This window comes from Monodelphis domestica, chromosome 3 (genome assembly GCF_027887165.1).
Source record: "Monodelphis domestica isolate mMonDom1 chromosome 3, mMonDom1.pri, whole genome shotgun sequence".
In the NCBI taxonomy this organism is placed as follows: Eukaryota; Metazoa; Chordata; class Mammalia; order Didelphimorphia; family Didelphidae; genus Monodelphis; species Monodelphis domestica.
This window is the reverse complement of record NC_077229.1, coordinates 523913969-523930694: the sequence shown is the minus strand read 5'-3', so window position 1 is coordinate 523930694 and position 16726 is coordinate 523913969. Positions and strand designations below refer to the sequence as shown.

Below are 16726 nucleotides of genomic sequence, written 5' to 3'. Positions count from 1 at the left end.
CATCAAGTTTTTTTTTTTTAAGAAAAAAAAATAGTCAACTTTCTGTTTGAACTAATCAGTGGAAGTTGATTGATTTAGACAAAATGGTTACTGTGTTTTTAACTTGTCTGCTTCATAATGTTTGTATATTTTATAAACTATTTTCAAATCTTTAAGAATGAAACATGTGAGACAGGTTAAGTGGTTCAGTGGTGACAGATCTGCTGGTGGCAGGTCCTGGGTTCAAATGTGGATCTCAGACATTTCCTAGCTCTGTGACCCTGAGCAAGTCCTTACCCTCTTTTTCTTTGGAACTAATACTTAGTATTGATTGTAATAGAGGAGATAAGTCTTTTATATAAGAAATATTTTAAAGTGACGCTTCCTGAAATTTGGGCTTAAGAATTAAAGATATTGTTATAACAATACATATAAAATACCTAGATGTTGTTCAGAGGTGATCTAAATCTAAAATTACCAACATATCTAAGCTATAGAAAATGTACTTCACATGTACCTCTACTTCATACTTTGTAGGAAATGGCTCCAGATCTGTTTTTATAAACTGGGAATAGAAATTATTTATCAAGAAAAATTAATTGCATATACAGTCTTGCTACAGGCTTTGTTAGTTGGCAAAATGTTATTTAATAATAAGTCAGGAAGGGTTGCAGGCTATACCTTTGAAAAGATATCATGGTAGAGTGGAAATGCTGCTGACCTTGGAACCAGGAAAGCCTGGGATCAGTTCCAAGGTCTGACATGTATTAGATGCATGACCCTGGACAAATCACCAACTTCTCAGTGCTCTGGGGAATTGCCAACATCTAGTATTCTGTAGTGAGTTGCTTCCTCTGGGAGTTTTCCTATTGATGAAATCACAGCTTTATTTAGTTTCTATGTAGGCAACTAGGTGGCAGAAGAAGAAAGAATACTGGGAATTTACCTCAGAGGGTTCTTTTGAAGATCAAAGGAAATAAGTGTTGAAAACTGATTAGCAAATGCTTGTTCTCAGTGTTCTCTTCCCCTATAATTAACAATGAAGACCAATAAGCTGGAAAAAATGAAGCTAGCACTTTATTTTAGCTTCTAGCATATGCATTTAGAAGATGTAAGAACATTTAAAAGTTTTACCTTATTGAATGAAGGAATATCAAGGGAGCAAAGAGAACAACTTCTTTCCTCATAACAAGTTGAAGAGTAGGATTATTTGATCCCTTCATTCCCATCTATCTTCATTTTTATCAAAGGCGGTGGCATTGTTTGACTTTTTTTTGCCCAGTTCACCCTGGCCACAACCTTCCTGGAAGAAAAAAGTCATTATGACTATCTTCTACATAACAGGAAAGGTTGGATGTGTACTCTCATTTCAGTATCTCAGAAAGATGGAGTTCCCCTTATTGTGTGGCTATTAAAGAACTACACCCTTATCAGAAATAATGAGAAAATCTATCCTGTTGGGATGAGTTTTAAAACTGAATTTAAATTGTTCTACCAACCAAGACTTGACTCCATGAACTCATGCAAAAAATGCCCCTCTTGGCAATGTAGTAGAATACTGCTCAGATTCTCTAACTGTACTTGGACTTATAATTTCATCTATCTCCAGGACCACAAAGGGCCAACCCAATATTCGAATCTGATAGATTTTATCTTTGCCATGTGTGTAAGGGATTTATAGTCAGATTATCCAAAGTCCAATATGTGCAATTTTTATTTTATAGTCCAATTCTGTTTGAATAATTTTAGATATCATATAGACCAGAACCTGCCACGTGATATATAAAGGGGTATCCTTTTTTAATGTTATTTCTCCATTAGAATATAAGCTCCTTGAGAAGAGGGATCTTGTTTTTAGAGATCTTCTTATCCTCGGTACTTAGCACAGTACCCACTACATGATAATGTTTATAAAGCCTTATTAATCAAATGATCACAGTTATTTTATGAGGACTCTCTATTTTGATGGGTCCAAGGGGTTGATTATATAGGGTGACCCACTTCTGGGACATAAATTTAGAATACAGATATTGGAAAGGATCTGTAATCAAGCCATCAATTTTGTACTAACACTGTGTCTTCTAGAACCAGATCTATATCTATCTATATCTATATCTATATTTATATCTATATCTATATCTATATATTTTGAGAGAGAGACAGAGAGAGAGAGACAGAGAGAGAGGGAGAAACAGAGAGAGACAGAGAGAGAGGGAGAGACAGAGAGAGACAGAGAGAGGGAGAGACAGAGAGAGACAGAGAGAGAGGGAGAGACAGAGAGAGACAGAGAGAGGGAGAGACAGAGAGAGAGAGAGAGAGACAGAGAGAGAGAGAAGAGAGAGAGAGAGAGAGAGAGAGAGAGAGAGAGAGAGAGAGAGAGAGAGAGAGAGAGAGAGAGAGCAATCCCCTGACCTGGTACAATACTCACCTGCTCATTATTTCACATCCTCACTATAAAGGCCATTAGACACAGGGGCATCCCTGTGAGGAAAGAGAAGGACATGGGAGAGCCATACAGAATAGCACTGTATATCTTTAATCTTCGTTTGCCCATCATATCCCTCCAAGCTAAGTAAACTCATTTAGTAGAACTTGTTTATGTATGTCCAGTCATGTACATCAATCTTCTCCTGAAATTTAGGATGATCTCTGACCTTATGACAGATTATTTTAGTGATATCTTGAGTACGTGCACACATAAGATTGTGAAAAAGTCGCCAAGATTAAAAAGACATACTCCAAGGAAAAGGAAGACAATCAATCTAAATATATTTTATTCATTTTAATCAATACATTCACTCTTCATTACTTCAAATAATTTACTTAATGAAGTAAGGAAAAGCCCTTTGTTCTCATTTCCATACCATGTAATAGATGTCACCTCAGTTTTCTGCAAATGTACAGATAGAAATACCTCGCCCAACCATCTACTCAGATCATCCAGAACACTCTCACTCACCTAATGTGATGGAAACAAAGTTGGCATATCTGAGATCAAAGGATGAGGAGGAGCTGGATCCATCTAAACAGACCTATCCGTTGTGGGCAGAATAGGAATGAAATAGACAATAGATATTGATTCCATTGGATCAGTTAAGGAATTTTGAAAAGGTGTCTGAAACTGCAGAGTGGATGGGGCAAGAGACAGTTCTGTACATGAGCCTGGAACTCTGAAAAGAAGAGAGCAAGCACAGTTCTGACAGTTGGACTCTGGCTTCTGAGGAGATGGACCAACAGGGATCTGGCTCTTTGGATCTAGCTTTGCTGCTGATAGGAAAGAGAGAAAAACTCTGAGACCATCTTGAAGGGTTTTCACTCTCCTTACATGGAGGAGAAGAACTTCTCAGATCTGCTGTTTGAGAGCTGTTTGTGAGAGGAGAAAGGCTGGAAGGCCCGCTAGCCTGAGCTCTGAGAGCCATCTCAGAGTTACACGCGAGTCAGTTAGCCTCTGAGACATGGGGCTAAAGGACTCTTTTTACTTGGAGACACTTTTTGCTATAAGTAATTTATTGTCATCTGTAAGAATTTAGTTCAGTTTCATCAGAAAGCAATTTGTGGTTATTTTAGGTGGTGGTAAGGAGTTCAGTGCAGCATCAAGACCTGAAGACTGCCTGGTGGCAAACAGAAGAGTAGGTGGATATTTAGTTTCCCTGTAGTGTTAAGGGTTCCTTGTTTATAGTCCGTATGTTCCTATCTTTTAAAATACAAATAAATCTATTTTTATAGAGAAAATACTCTCCACGACAGTTGTGTGCATTGAGACCAGTGAAGGAGGTCGACAAATTGAACTTCCTGTTAAGGTGAACAACTGAGGTACTTTGCAGTCATCAAGCAAAGTATCCCACAGTATATCGCCTTACTACTTCATTTACAGACCGTGATATTTCAGCAGCAACGGATAGTGGCCAGACCCTGACTAGTTCTGTCTCTGATGAAGATCTGGAACATTTCCTCTGGATTCCAGGAAGCTGAAAGCTCACCGAGTGCTTTCCTCTAAAGGGGTGTTTCGTTGGCATTGGAGGCTTTTTAAGGTACGATATAGTAGCCTCAGGTTCTGTCCCTATCATGGGACTAAGTAATTATATCATGATCAAAAATGGCAACACAGGTTGAATTTGGCCTTCTTTAAGGGAAATCACACTAACCTTTTGCTAATATAATCATTTGCTCAGTTATTTGTATAAATATACAGATATATTGATTTCACATTTTAGAGAGATTCTTAACTAATGCATGAAGCATTTCTCATCAATATGAAAAATCAATTATCTGGACAAGTTGGCTTGGCATATATATTTTTTCTACTTTTTCTTCTATAACTGATGGTGTGTAGGCTGCTATTGTTTTTATGGGGGGCTTTAAAAAAACTTTACCTTCTATCTTAGGATTAATACTAAATATAGGGTCCATGGCAGAAGATCAATAAGGACTAGGCAATTGAGTTTAAGTGACATGCCCAGGGTCACACTGCCAGAAAGTACCCAAGATCAAATTTGAACCTAGGACCTCTTGTATCCAAGTCTCACTCTATCCACTGAGTTATCTAGCTGCTTCTGTGGTGGCTTTTTTGCAAATACTTATGCAATAGGATATAATTAAATATCTCATGAAAGAATATTTCCATTTATACCCAAACCAAAAATACCACCTCCTTCATTTACCTCTCCTACGAGAATGTGTGAGATATTTAGATATAACTTCCTTTTGATTACTTTATGTCCATTTCTAGTGACAATGGCAAAAGGACCTAAAAAAGTAAAAATATTCTAGTTAAATTTTATATACAGCACAAAAACAATATATTTCTTGACATCCTGTGATTGTTCTGCACAAACATACCCCACTGGCAACTTTTGCTCCTGTCTCCAGAATAAGGGTAGTTTTGTGGTACTTGTGACTTCATTAAATGCTATGCTCAAAAGATTTATAGATTGACAGTACAGAGATTAAACTTTTCTGTAACTAATTAGGCTGATTCATTGAATGGAGACCTGACTTCATACATTACCAGTTTTATGCCCTGAATCTTTACAGCATAGTAGAAGCTGAAAAAATTTAAGTTTGCCCGGCAGAGTCATCAATAGTACAAGATATAATTATAAAACATTTTTATATAAAGTCTGATTTAAATAATTGAAGAAAAAATTGTTCATGGTTGGACAGAACCAATATAATTATAATGACAAAGGTACTTAATTTAATTTACTCATTCAATTCTATCCCAATTAAATTACAAAAAAAAAAAAAAACCTTTCTGAACTAGAAAAAAAAAACAAATAATATTCATTTGGTAAAAACAAAATGTCAGAAATTTCATAGAAATTAATGCAAAAGAGTGTGAAAAAGGGAGGTCTAGCAGTAACAGAATTTGAACTATAATATAAAGCATTAATTGTCAAAATTATCTGATAAAAGTTAAGAAATAGAAAAAATAGATAAGTGGAACACAATAGATATACAACAAAAGTTGTAAAAGTTTATAGTAATTTTGTGTTTGACAAAACTAAAGATCCAAATTTGGGGAATAAGAATTCGTTGTTTCATTAAAATTGTTGGGACAACTGGAAAGCAGTCTGGCAGAAGCTAGATATAGACTAATATCTATAATAAGGGACTATTTGAATTGTAATGATAGCTAAATATCTAACTGGTCACATTCCAAACAGAATGCTCTTGTTTGAATGACAGGTCATCACTCCCAGCTTTTCCTGTCTTGTTACAGGCTTTCCCAATTTCTCTTTTCCACATCTTAGACTAATTACAAAAAAAAATTAAAATGGATATGTAATATAGATATAAAGGGAGATATCATAAGCAAATTAAAATGGAGAAATATTCCTATCAGATATATAGATAGGAAAAATTATCAATAAACAGATAGAAAACACAGTGAGATATAAAGAAAATTTTGAACACATTATATTAAAAAGATTTTGTACAAATAAAAAATGTAGTAAAATTAGAAGGAAAGCAGTAAATCAGGAAAGAAATTATAGGCAGTTTCTTAGTTAGAGATTCCATACTTCTAATATATAGAGAACTTTGTCAATTATATAAGAATGAATATAATTCTCCAATTGATAAATGGTTTAAAGATATGAAAAGATAGATTTTTAGATGAAGAAATCAAAGTTATATATAACTGTATGGGGAAAAAAAACACCTCTAAATCATTATGAAGCAGAGAAATACAAATAAAAAAAAGATATCTCACACCTATCAGACTGGCTCAAATGAAAAAAGGGACAAAATAAAAATGAAGGGAATGTGGGAAAATGGGGATGCTAATATACTATTTATGGAAGTATAAACTTATTCAGCCATTTTGGAGATCAGTCTGGAATTATGCTCAAAATGTTGTAAATCTGTATAACTTTTGATCCAACAGTACAACTATTAAGTTTATTTTCCAAGATGATCAGGGAAAAAGGAAAAGAATCTATCTGTTCTAAAATATTTGTAGCTCTTCCGGTTAAACAAGGCAGTAGTGTAGATGCAGGACTTTTCCTCTCCTCATTGCCTGCCAATATATACTACAACAAAAGGCCAAAAACACCCCCAAAAAACCCACAACCAAATTCATATGAACAAAGGGACTCCACAGTAGGGTGCAACATTGAAGGTACATGGGATTTGGGCATTTCCACACTATAAGGAGGTGAAATAGCTCCCACAAAACAGGAACTGATCAAGCCTAACACACCACACACACACGAAGGCAGTGTGCTTGAGTCAGAACTAGTGTCCTAGAATCAGTGAACAAGCAAGGGGCACCTCTAGGTCTTTGGCAGCTGACTAAGAGCACCAAAGACCTACCCTTGAGAGCAGCTAGACTTGAGAATTCAGCAGGCTGAAGAGCTCAGACCTTGGGCATGGAGATAGAGCTGACAAGGGTGGCAAGCAGTAGAAGCTGTGGAGACTTGAGAGGTGGCCCAAAAACCTCACTTCTTAGCTCCATACACAGAGAACCTGACCCCCTCCACTCAGTATTCTGATTGGAAATTGGCCACAAGCTCTTAAAGAATTTAAATCAGAGCTTATAAGAGAGATGGATGAGTTTTGGCAAGGAAAGTAGGAAATAATTAAAAAACAAACTAAAACTTTAAAAGACAGGAACTCCCAATTGGAGACCAAAATTAAACAGTTGGAAGCCATGAAAAGCAGGATAGACCAAACTGAAAAGGAAAATCAAAAGATTATAGTAGGAAAATAGTCTTTAAAAACCAATTGGCAATTGGAAGTCAATGATCTCACAAAACAGCAAGAATTAATAAAGCAAAGTCAAAAGACTGACAAAAATAAAAGAAAACATAAAATATCTTACTGACAAGATGACAAATCAGGAAAAAACAATTTGAGAAGCATTGGTCTACCTGAAAACCCAGAAAAAACAACAATCTTGACATCATACAACAAGAAATTATCCAAGAAAACTGCCCTGAGGTTCTTGAATAAGTAGGCAAAATAGACATTGAAAGAGTTCATAGAAAACTCTCTACAATAAATCCTCAAAAAGACAACCCCCTGGAATGTAATAGCCAAATTCAGGAGCTTCCAAGCTAAGGAGAAAATTTTACAAGAAGCCAAAAAGAAAAAACAAATCATTATCAAGTATCACCAATCAGGTTTACACTCCTGCTCCCACATTAAAGGACCACAAGGTTTGGAATATGATATTCAAAAGGCAAGAGAATTGGGTCTTCAACTGAAGATCACATACCTATCACAACTGACTATATACTTCTAGGGGAAAGTTGGACATTCAGCAAAATAGAAGATCTCCAAGTATTTGTAAAGAAAAGATCAGAACTAAATGGAAAGTTTGATATCCAAACAAAAAATCAAGAGAAACATGAAAATGTAAATAAGGAAAAGACAGGAAAGGGGAAAATGTTTTTTTATTCAAACTTTCATCTTTAAGGGCTTCAATGAGATCAAATTGTTTATATTAATATATGAAAAATGTTATTAGTTACTCTAAAAATTATATTCACTATTATGATAATAAGAAGGATCATTCCTAGGTAGAGATTGGGGTAAAAAGTAGTCTAAGATAATATGCAAAAAAGTAAAGGTGAGGAGGAATAGAAGATGGCAACAAGAGAAGCTTGAAGGAATAAGATAAAAAGGATAATATATATTACACAAAGAGATGCATGGGAAGGGGAGGGGAAAGATACTATTATAAGTAGGAGAGTAAGAGAGTGCTAAATACTTAAACCTTATTCTGAGGGAAACCAATTCTGAGAGGGAAGAGCATATAGATCTAATTGGGGTATTGAATTCTATCTTACCCTACAGGAAAAGTGGAAAGGGAAAAAACTTAAGGGGATGAGTGGGGCAGGGAGTACAATAAGGGAGGGAATGAGATGGAAGAGGGAACTTAATAGACCCTAAAAAAATAAGAAGGGAACAAAAAGGGATGGGGCAGAAAGAAATGTATAATAAGGGTAGGGATTAGGGGGACTGATTAAAAGCAAACCACTGTTTTAAATGGACATAGCTAAAGAAGAAAAGACACAATTAGGAGGGGATATAAAATATTGGGAAATACACAAGTGGCAATCATAACTCTGAATGGAAATGGAATGAATTCATCCATTAAAAAAAAAGCAAATAGCAGAGTGTATTAGAAACTATATGTTGTCAACAAGAAACACACATGAGGCAGGTAGACACCCACAGGAAAAGGATCAAAGACTGGAGCAAAATTTATTGGGCCTCAACTGAGAAAAAAGAAGGAAGGAAATCATGGGTTGCCAATGGTTGCATTGCCTCCCAGCCATCTAATTCTCCTAGCCGGGCTGAGGAATGGTTAGTGCTGTGGGCATCCCTGTTCATCTGCTATGAGTGTCCAGTTCCTGAGGAGTCATTCAGACTACTTATTCCTTGCCTGTGCAGAATGCCTGGCTAAGTAAAAGAAGAGACTGAGGGCAGAAAGAAATGGGGAGAAGGTTTGCAATCTTCCAAAGGCCAAACAAGGACTCTGCAAATGTGTGGCTCTATGTCAGCCTGTGTCATAGCAAAGGGGCCACAGGCATGAGCTTGGAATTGAAGAGGCCTCTCTCTGACCCTCATTGGATGATCTTGGGTAAGTTATTAGTTCACCTCTCTGAACTTCCCCCACACTTGATACAGAGAATGTGCTTGAGTGCCTGGTGATTGGTTAGATTGAGTGTCAGTATCCCTGTCTGTAAAATGGGAAGAAGAAGAAGAACACTTGGCTGGCAGGGTTGCTGAAGGAAAAATGAGATATTGAATATGGAATACTTGGCAAACCTGAAAGACCCTCTAAATGTGGGCTATCATTACTGTCTATTTATTTTATCAGGGTAGCAACATTCAGACTCAATTTGCTCAATGCTCAAAATACTCATTTTATCTGTAACTTATGTTGCCTGGGGCACTGAGAATTTTAGCCTCTTAACTTGACTAGGGTTTCCTGAGAGAATATGTCAGAGGCAGAATTTGAACTCAGGTCCATTCTGATTTCAAAGAGAAGCCAATATCCACTACTCCATACTGTCTGTGTGTCAGGAGCACAGGCTTTAAGAGGTCATCCAGTTGAATAATGTAATTTACCAGCTGAGAAAGGTCCAAAAAGGATGGTTGGCTAGCCCAAGACCACACAGGTGGCACCCAGCAGGGCCAGGTCTTTGGAGACTAAAATCAGTCTATGATGGCTTTTGAAGGTCTACAAACTCCTCAAAAATCTATGTGGGAGCAGAAAGTTTAGGAAATAAAAACCTGCTGTTTCTATCCCATCAACCTTAAAAAAAAACAAAATAAAACCTTCTGTTTTATAATCAATACTGAGTGTTGGTCCCAAGGCAGAAGAGCAGTAAGGGATAGGCAATTGGGGGTTAGAAATAGGGACAAAAAGGAATACACCTTCTTTTCAGTAGCACATGGTACATTCACAAAAATTGACCATGTACTAGGGCATAAAAACATTGCAAACAAGTGCGAAAAGATGATAAATGCAACTTTTTCAAATCATAATGCAATAAAAATAATAGTAAGGTTACATAGAGAGGAAAATAAAAAAATGAATTGGAAATTAAATAACATGATTCTACAAAATTGTTAGTTAAACAACAAATCATAGAAACAATGAAAAATTTCCTTGAAGAAAATGACAATGATGAGACATCCTTTCAAAATCTATGGGATGCAGCAAAAGCAGTACTCAGGGGGAAATTTATATCCTTGAGTTCATATATTAACAAATTATGGAGGACAGAAGTCAAGGAATTGGGCATGCAAATCAAAAAACTTGGAACAAATTAAAAATTGCCAAATGAAAAAGAAATTAGGGCTCCTCAAAATTAAAGGAGAAATTAATAAAATTGAAGGTAAAATTACTATTGAATTAATAAATAAGACTAGAAGCTGATATTTTCAAAAAACGAATAATATAGACAAATGTATTGTTCAATCTAATAAAAAAATTGAAAGAAGAAAACCAAATTAACAGTATCAAAGAGGAAAAGGAGATCTCTGCTCTAAAGAAGAAGAAATTAAGGCAATCATTAAAAACTCTTGCCCAAGTATATGGCAATGAATGTGGCAATCTAGGTAATATGGATGAATTTTTACAAAAATGAAAGTTACCTAGATTAACAGAAAAAGAAATAGAATAATTAAATAATCCCATATCAGAAAAAGAAATTGAACAAGGCATCAAAGAACTTTCTAAGAAAAAAATCTCCAGAGCTTGATGGATTCACAAGTGAATTCAACCATTCAAAGAACAACTAATCTTAATAATATATAAATGATATGATATAATAAGCAAAGAGGGAGTTCTACCAAATCTCTTTTATGACACAAATATAGTACTGATTCCAAAGCCAGGCAGGTTAAAAACAGAGAAAGAAAACTATAGACCATTCTCCTTAATGAACATAGATGCCAAAATCTTAAATAGAATAACAGCAAAAAGACTCCAGCAAGTGATCACAAGGGTTATTTTTTATGATCAGGTGAGATTTACACCAGGAATGCAAAGATGGTTCAATATTTTTAGGATCTCTAATTTTGTCTTCATCTGAGGATTTTAATTTGTTCACTTTCTAGTTTTTTTAATTTACATGGCCAATTCATTGACCTCTGCCCTCTCTAATTTGTTAATATTTGAACTCAAAAATATGAATTTCCCCTCGAGTACTGCTTTTGCTGCATCCCATAGATTTTTGAAAGGATGTCTCACCTTTGACATTTTCTTTAATGAAGTTATTATTTCCTCTTACTTTTACCCTATGCTTATCTACCTTCCTTAGTGTATTTCTTGTTTGCTCATATTTACCCCTTCTTTATTCCCTGCTCTTGCTTGGTCTTGATCCTCTCTCTCTCTCTCTCTCTCTCTCTCTCTCTCTCTCTCTCTCTCTCTCTCTCTCTCTCTCTCTCTCTCTCTCTCTCTCTCTCTCTTTTGTGGTTCTGGGCTTTTCTTTCCACCTTCACCCTTGGAGTTATGTCAGGAAATCTCTCAGTGTTGTCTGTGGAGGAGGGGTGTTGGAGTTTGAGCTTCCCTACCCTCTGAATGCTTTGATGGGATTAAGTCTGGCTTCCCCTGAGGCCAAAACCTTGGGAAGGGAGGGGAAATATGGAGTGTCTCCACTGCTGCAACTAGGCTGCCTTCTCTGAGCTCTGAGCTTCTTCTGTAACTGCTTCCCCAATGCCTAAGTTCTGATGTTTGAGAATGTCACAGCTTTGCCCACAAGTTACTCCTTCCAGACCAGCACCCTTGCCTGCCCAGAGATTCCAGCTTCTGCTGGAGGCTCAGAGTTCTAGGTGGGGGAGGGGTCCCAGGACCTTCCTTCTTCCTTCCCCTTAAACCCAAGTGCTCTTGAATTCCGGCTTTTCGGGACATACCTTTTAAATTGAGTCCAGGAGGATTGTTCCTTGGCTCTGTCTTGCAGTTAGGTTTGATTTTCAGTTCCCTAGAAGCATTTAGTTTTCAATCAGTAAGGAAGGGTTTTCAGAGGTCTGAATGTTTGCTTCCTCTATGTTGCCATCCTTACTCCACCTCCCTCAAGTCAGTTTTTAAATAAGTATGCAGTTTAAAAGCTTCTTTTAACCCCTTACAGTATTTGATTAAATACTGACTATTATATTCATGCATATTATTAGAAAAATAGTATAATTTGTGACCAATGTAAACTTAGATTAACATTATCAATACAACCAATTTTAATTTGCTTTGACTTGTTACATTTAATTTTCATCATTTCAACTTAAAACATATTTTAGTAATATATCCCCAATTAGTTTAATGACCTCCAAAGGAACTTGAAAAATTTAGCAAAGTTCAGATGAATAACTGACAATAAAACAAGATTTTCAGTTTTTTAAAACATCACAATATATCCTATATTTAAGTGAAGACACAACAAGTTGAAGCTGATAAAAAAGTAACCCTGAAGACAAGAAGACCTGTGTTTGATTCTCATCTCTAACATATCAATCTGCAAAACATGTTTACCTTTTGGGGAAGTGTATGTAAAATAATATTTCTGAGTTTTCGTGTTATCTATGGGAGAAAACAACTCACTGAAATGCTTGTTATAATAGCAATGTCAAGTTTGTTCTTTCAAGGTATATTGTTGGGCTTTTTTGTTGCTTTATTTTTCTACATTTGTTCAATATCTCCTTGAGACTTCGAAAATCATTCATTTTCCTTGGATGAAATAAATATCATCTCATATTTGATTACCTTATTGTACATTGAGTGTCTGTACAGAACTTGTGGACCTTACCTTCCACTTCTGTATACACTCTAGCTGAATTTATTCCTAAATTTCATCATGGAATCTTTACTGAATTATTCTAGGTAAGAGTAATAAGCCAAAAAAAAAAATAAAGCCTGATACATTAGGGTGAAAATACCAGATTAGACTTGGTAAAATGTGAGCACAGAACCCTGGGGCACATGAAAAGCTTAGATTACTTATAAAAATGAGGGGGATATTGGTCAACTGGAAAGAAATTAATATGTTTATATGGATGAACCCAAACCAATTTTCCAATATAAGTAGCCAAGTAGATCAAGTGATTGGAACAAATAATTCTCAAATGTAGAATTTAAAAACTGTACCAATAAAATGCCCTCAGTCATTAATAAAACACAAAAGTTTTCATCTCATAAATTCAAAGGATACTAAGAATGTGACTGTCAGTGTTGGAAAGGTTAAGGAATGAAAAGCATATTAGTAACTGTAAGTAGAAAGAATATAAAAGAGGAGGAGCCAAGATGGTGGTTTAGTAGCAGCAAAAGATGAAACTGCCCTGAAAGTCCTTCCAAACCCATCTTTAAAAAAGTTCCTCAAAGTTACAGGAGTCAAACCAACAGCAAGATGCAGAGAGTATACTCCTCTGCAGAAAACATCTAGAAAGGGAGGCAGAGAGACTTGATTTTCATAGGATAAGGGGAACTGGAAATAAAACTGCACATAGAAGAATGCTGACCAACCACTCACCACTTACTGTGCCAGGTTCTGAGCCTGGAAATAGGCCAACTTTGGGACCCAGGGCCTTGATTTCTCCCAAAACAGAGTACCTACCCCTCAAACCACCCTTGAAGTACCAAGCCCTAGCACCATCCCCCAGTGAGGTCTGGAAGTCCATTGTATTTGGCTCTCTCAAGCCTGTGCTGTGTTGAAGCCCTGGCCCCAGGGCAAAATGGTAAGAGTATTGAGAATTTCAAGCCATCAGCAATGGAGAAAGAATCATCAGCTTTCAGAACTCCCAGTCCACACTCATAAGAAGACTATAAAATTGAGCAAACAGCAAAAACAAAACAAAATGAAAGAAAAACTAGGCATAGAAAATTTCTATGGAGACAAAGAGCAAGGCACAGAGTCAATAGAGAAAGCTGAGATCCAAGCAATCACATACAAAACTTCAACAAAAAATGGGGAATGATCTCAGATGTTAGATGAACTCTAAAGGAATTTAAAAATAAAAAAAAGATAGAGGGAAGAAAATTGGGAAAAATAAATGAAAGTAATGTAAAACAAAAATAGCTTAAAAAGCAAAATTGGAAAACTGGAAAAAGAGGCACAAAAATCCAATGAAGAAAAGAGTTCCATGAAAAGTAGAGTCCACCAAATCAAAAAGGAAGATAAAAAATTTACGGAAGAAACTCATTCTTTAAAAATTAAAGTTTGTCAAATAGAAGCTAATGATTTCAGGAGTCATCAAGGGAAGAAAACAAAATTTAAAAAATGAAGAAAAGTAAAAAAAAAGAAATGCAAAATATCATTTAAAAAAACAACTGACCTTGAAAATGGATCTACGAGATACAAGTTAAGAATTATTGGCAAACCTGAAAGTCAAGTTTTAAAAAAATAAACAAAAAAACCTAGACATCATATTACAAGGAATTATCAAAGAAACCTGCTCTGATATTCTTGAACAAGAGTGTAAAATAGAAATTGAAAGACTCCACAGACTACTTCCTAGAATAAATCACTAAATGACAACTCTGTAAAATTGAAAATCTGTTACCCTAAAAAAGAACTACATATCCCGAGAACTCACTGACTTCCTGTCATTACATACTTCCTTTAGACAGAGGATAAAGGGAGTGAGCATTGAGGCTCCTCTGCTCTCTTTTTGGGATGATGTAGAATCAGCAGTGATGGTGGTGAGTGGGGTTTTTGAAAATGGTTAAACAACCATGGGCACATGGTTTTATTTTGTATATTCTTTATCCCTTGATTTCTAAGGATCTTTAATAAACCTCCATAAAATATATTTTTATTATTTGAGATTATTTTTTTTAAGTTTACTACACCCAGGAATGTTATAGTCAAGTTCAATTGCTCCTAAAACAAGGAGTAAATACTGAAAACCACCAGAAAGAAACAATTCAGATATCATGAAGCCCCAGTCAAAAATACATAGGTTCTGTCAGTTTTGACATTAAAATATTGGAAGGCTTGTAATATAATATTCTGGAAGGCAATGGAATCGGTTTTATAGCCAAGAATTACCTACCAATCAAAGCTGACTATATTCTTTCAGGGGAAAATATGGTCATTTAATAAAATAGAAGTTTTCCAAGCATTCCTGAGGAAAAGACCAAATGTAAACAGAAAATATTATGTCCAACACAATTCCCAAGAGAAGCCTAAAGTACACAAAAGAAATATATTTTTTAATATTTTAAGTTTAATTAATTAATTTAGAATAATTTTCTATGGTTATATGAATCATGATCTATCCCTCCCCTCCTCCCACTCCCCTCCTGTAGCTAATGAGCAATTCCACTGGGTTTTACCTGTGTCATTGATCCAGACCTATTTCCGTATTATTAACATTTGTACTAGGGTGATCATTTAGAGTCTGCATCCCCATTGAACCATGTGATCAAGCAGTTGTTTTTCTTCAATGTTTCTATTCCCACAGTTCTTTCTCTGAATGTGGATAGGGTTCTTTCTTATAACTCCCTCAGAATTGTCCTGAATCATTGCATTGCTGCTAGTAGAGAAGTCTATTATATTTGATTGTGCCACAGTGTGTCTGTCTCTGTGTATAATGTTCTCCTGCTTCTGCTCCTTTCACTCCTTTCACAATTCCTGGAGGTTGTTCCAGTGCACATGGAATTCCTCCATTTCATTTTTCCTATAAAAAGGAAATATAATCTTAACCAAAACATTTGATATAAATTTTGTAATTTATTAAGAAGCTCATCAGTATATTGGTGGTCTTATTCTACTAGTCAAGAGTTTATCAAAATTTGACTCCTTTATGAACAACCAAAAGCAAAGTATTTGAGAGTAGAGATGTGCCTTAGGGGTCATTGAATCTGAACTGTTCATTTTATAAATGAGGAAACTGAGTCCCAGAGAGTATGTCAGAACCAGGTCTGGGAACCAAGTGGCGTGATGTATAATGCTTATTCCATGACAGAGGTATATATTTGCATAGTTAACATCTAATTACATTTGTCTAATTGAAAAACAAAACAAACTTGACTTCCATATATTTTTAAAGAGTTTGAACTTTCTTTATTCTGTGTATTTTTGTTCCTCTTACATACACCTTCAGTTTCCCTCTCTCCCCCCCTCCCATCTTTTTATACATTTTACTCAGTAGGCATTTTTCTCCTTGTTTTTCCTGGAACAATAAAATTAGTGACTCCAGATATTTTTAATGACTATCCCTCAAATCTGGCATATTCTTCTTCCATATTCCTGCTTCCTGGAAACATTTATGTCTCAGATGAAATTTCATCTTCTATAGGAAACCTTTCCTGATTCTCCATTAATTCAATTTTCTTCCTTCTGATGATTAATTCAAATTTAGTTTGTATATAACTTGACTGTGTGCATTGTTAATGATTGCTTCTTTAGACTGTGAACTCCTTGAGGTCCAAGACTGCCTTTTCTTTGTATTCCTAGTGTTAAGCACAATTCCTAGTATATGTTGTTGTTCAGTCATTTCAGATACATCCAACTCTTTGCGACCCCATTTGGGGATTTCCTAGCTAACATACTTTATTGGTTTGCCATTTCCTTCTCCAATCTATTTTACATTTCATGAACTGAGTCAATATGGTTAAGCAATTTTCTGAGGGTCACACAATTATTAATTGTATAAGTCTGGATTTTAACTTATGAAGATGAGTCTTCCTGATTCTAAGTCTAGAGTTTGATCCATTGTACCACCTACCTGCCTCTCTTAGCATATAATAGACAATAAATGTTCACTGATTGACTGCCAAACATTCTATAATCTTATT

The 16726-nt window shown here is 35.6% G+C and overlaps 1 pseudogene; it reads left to right on the top strand.

Moving 5' to 3' along the window:
• Nucleotides 1–2853: 2853 nt before the first annotated feature.
• The window catches only part of LOC100617617 (monocyte to macrophage differentiation factor-like), a 30018-nt pseudogene continuing 16145 nt past the window's right edge, over nt 2854–16726 (top strand).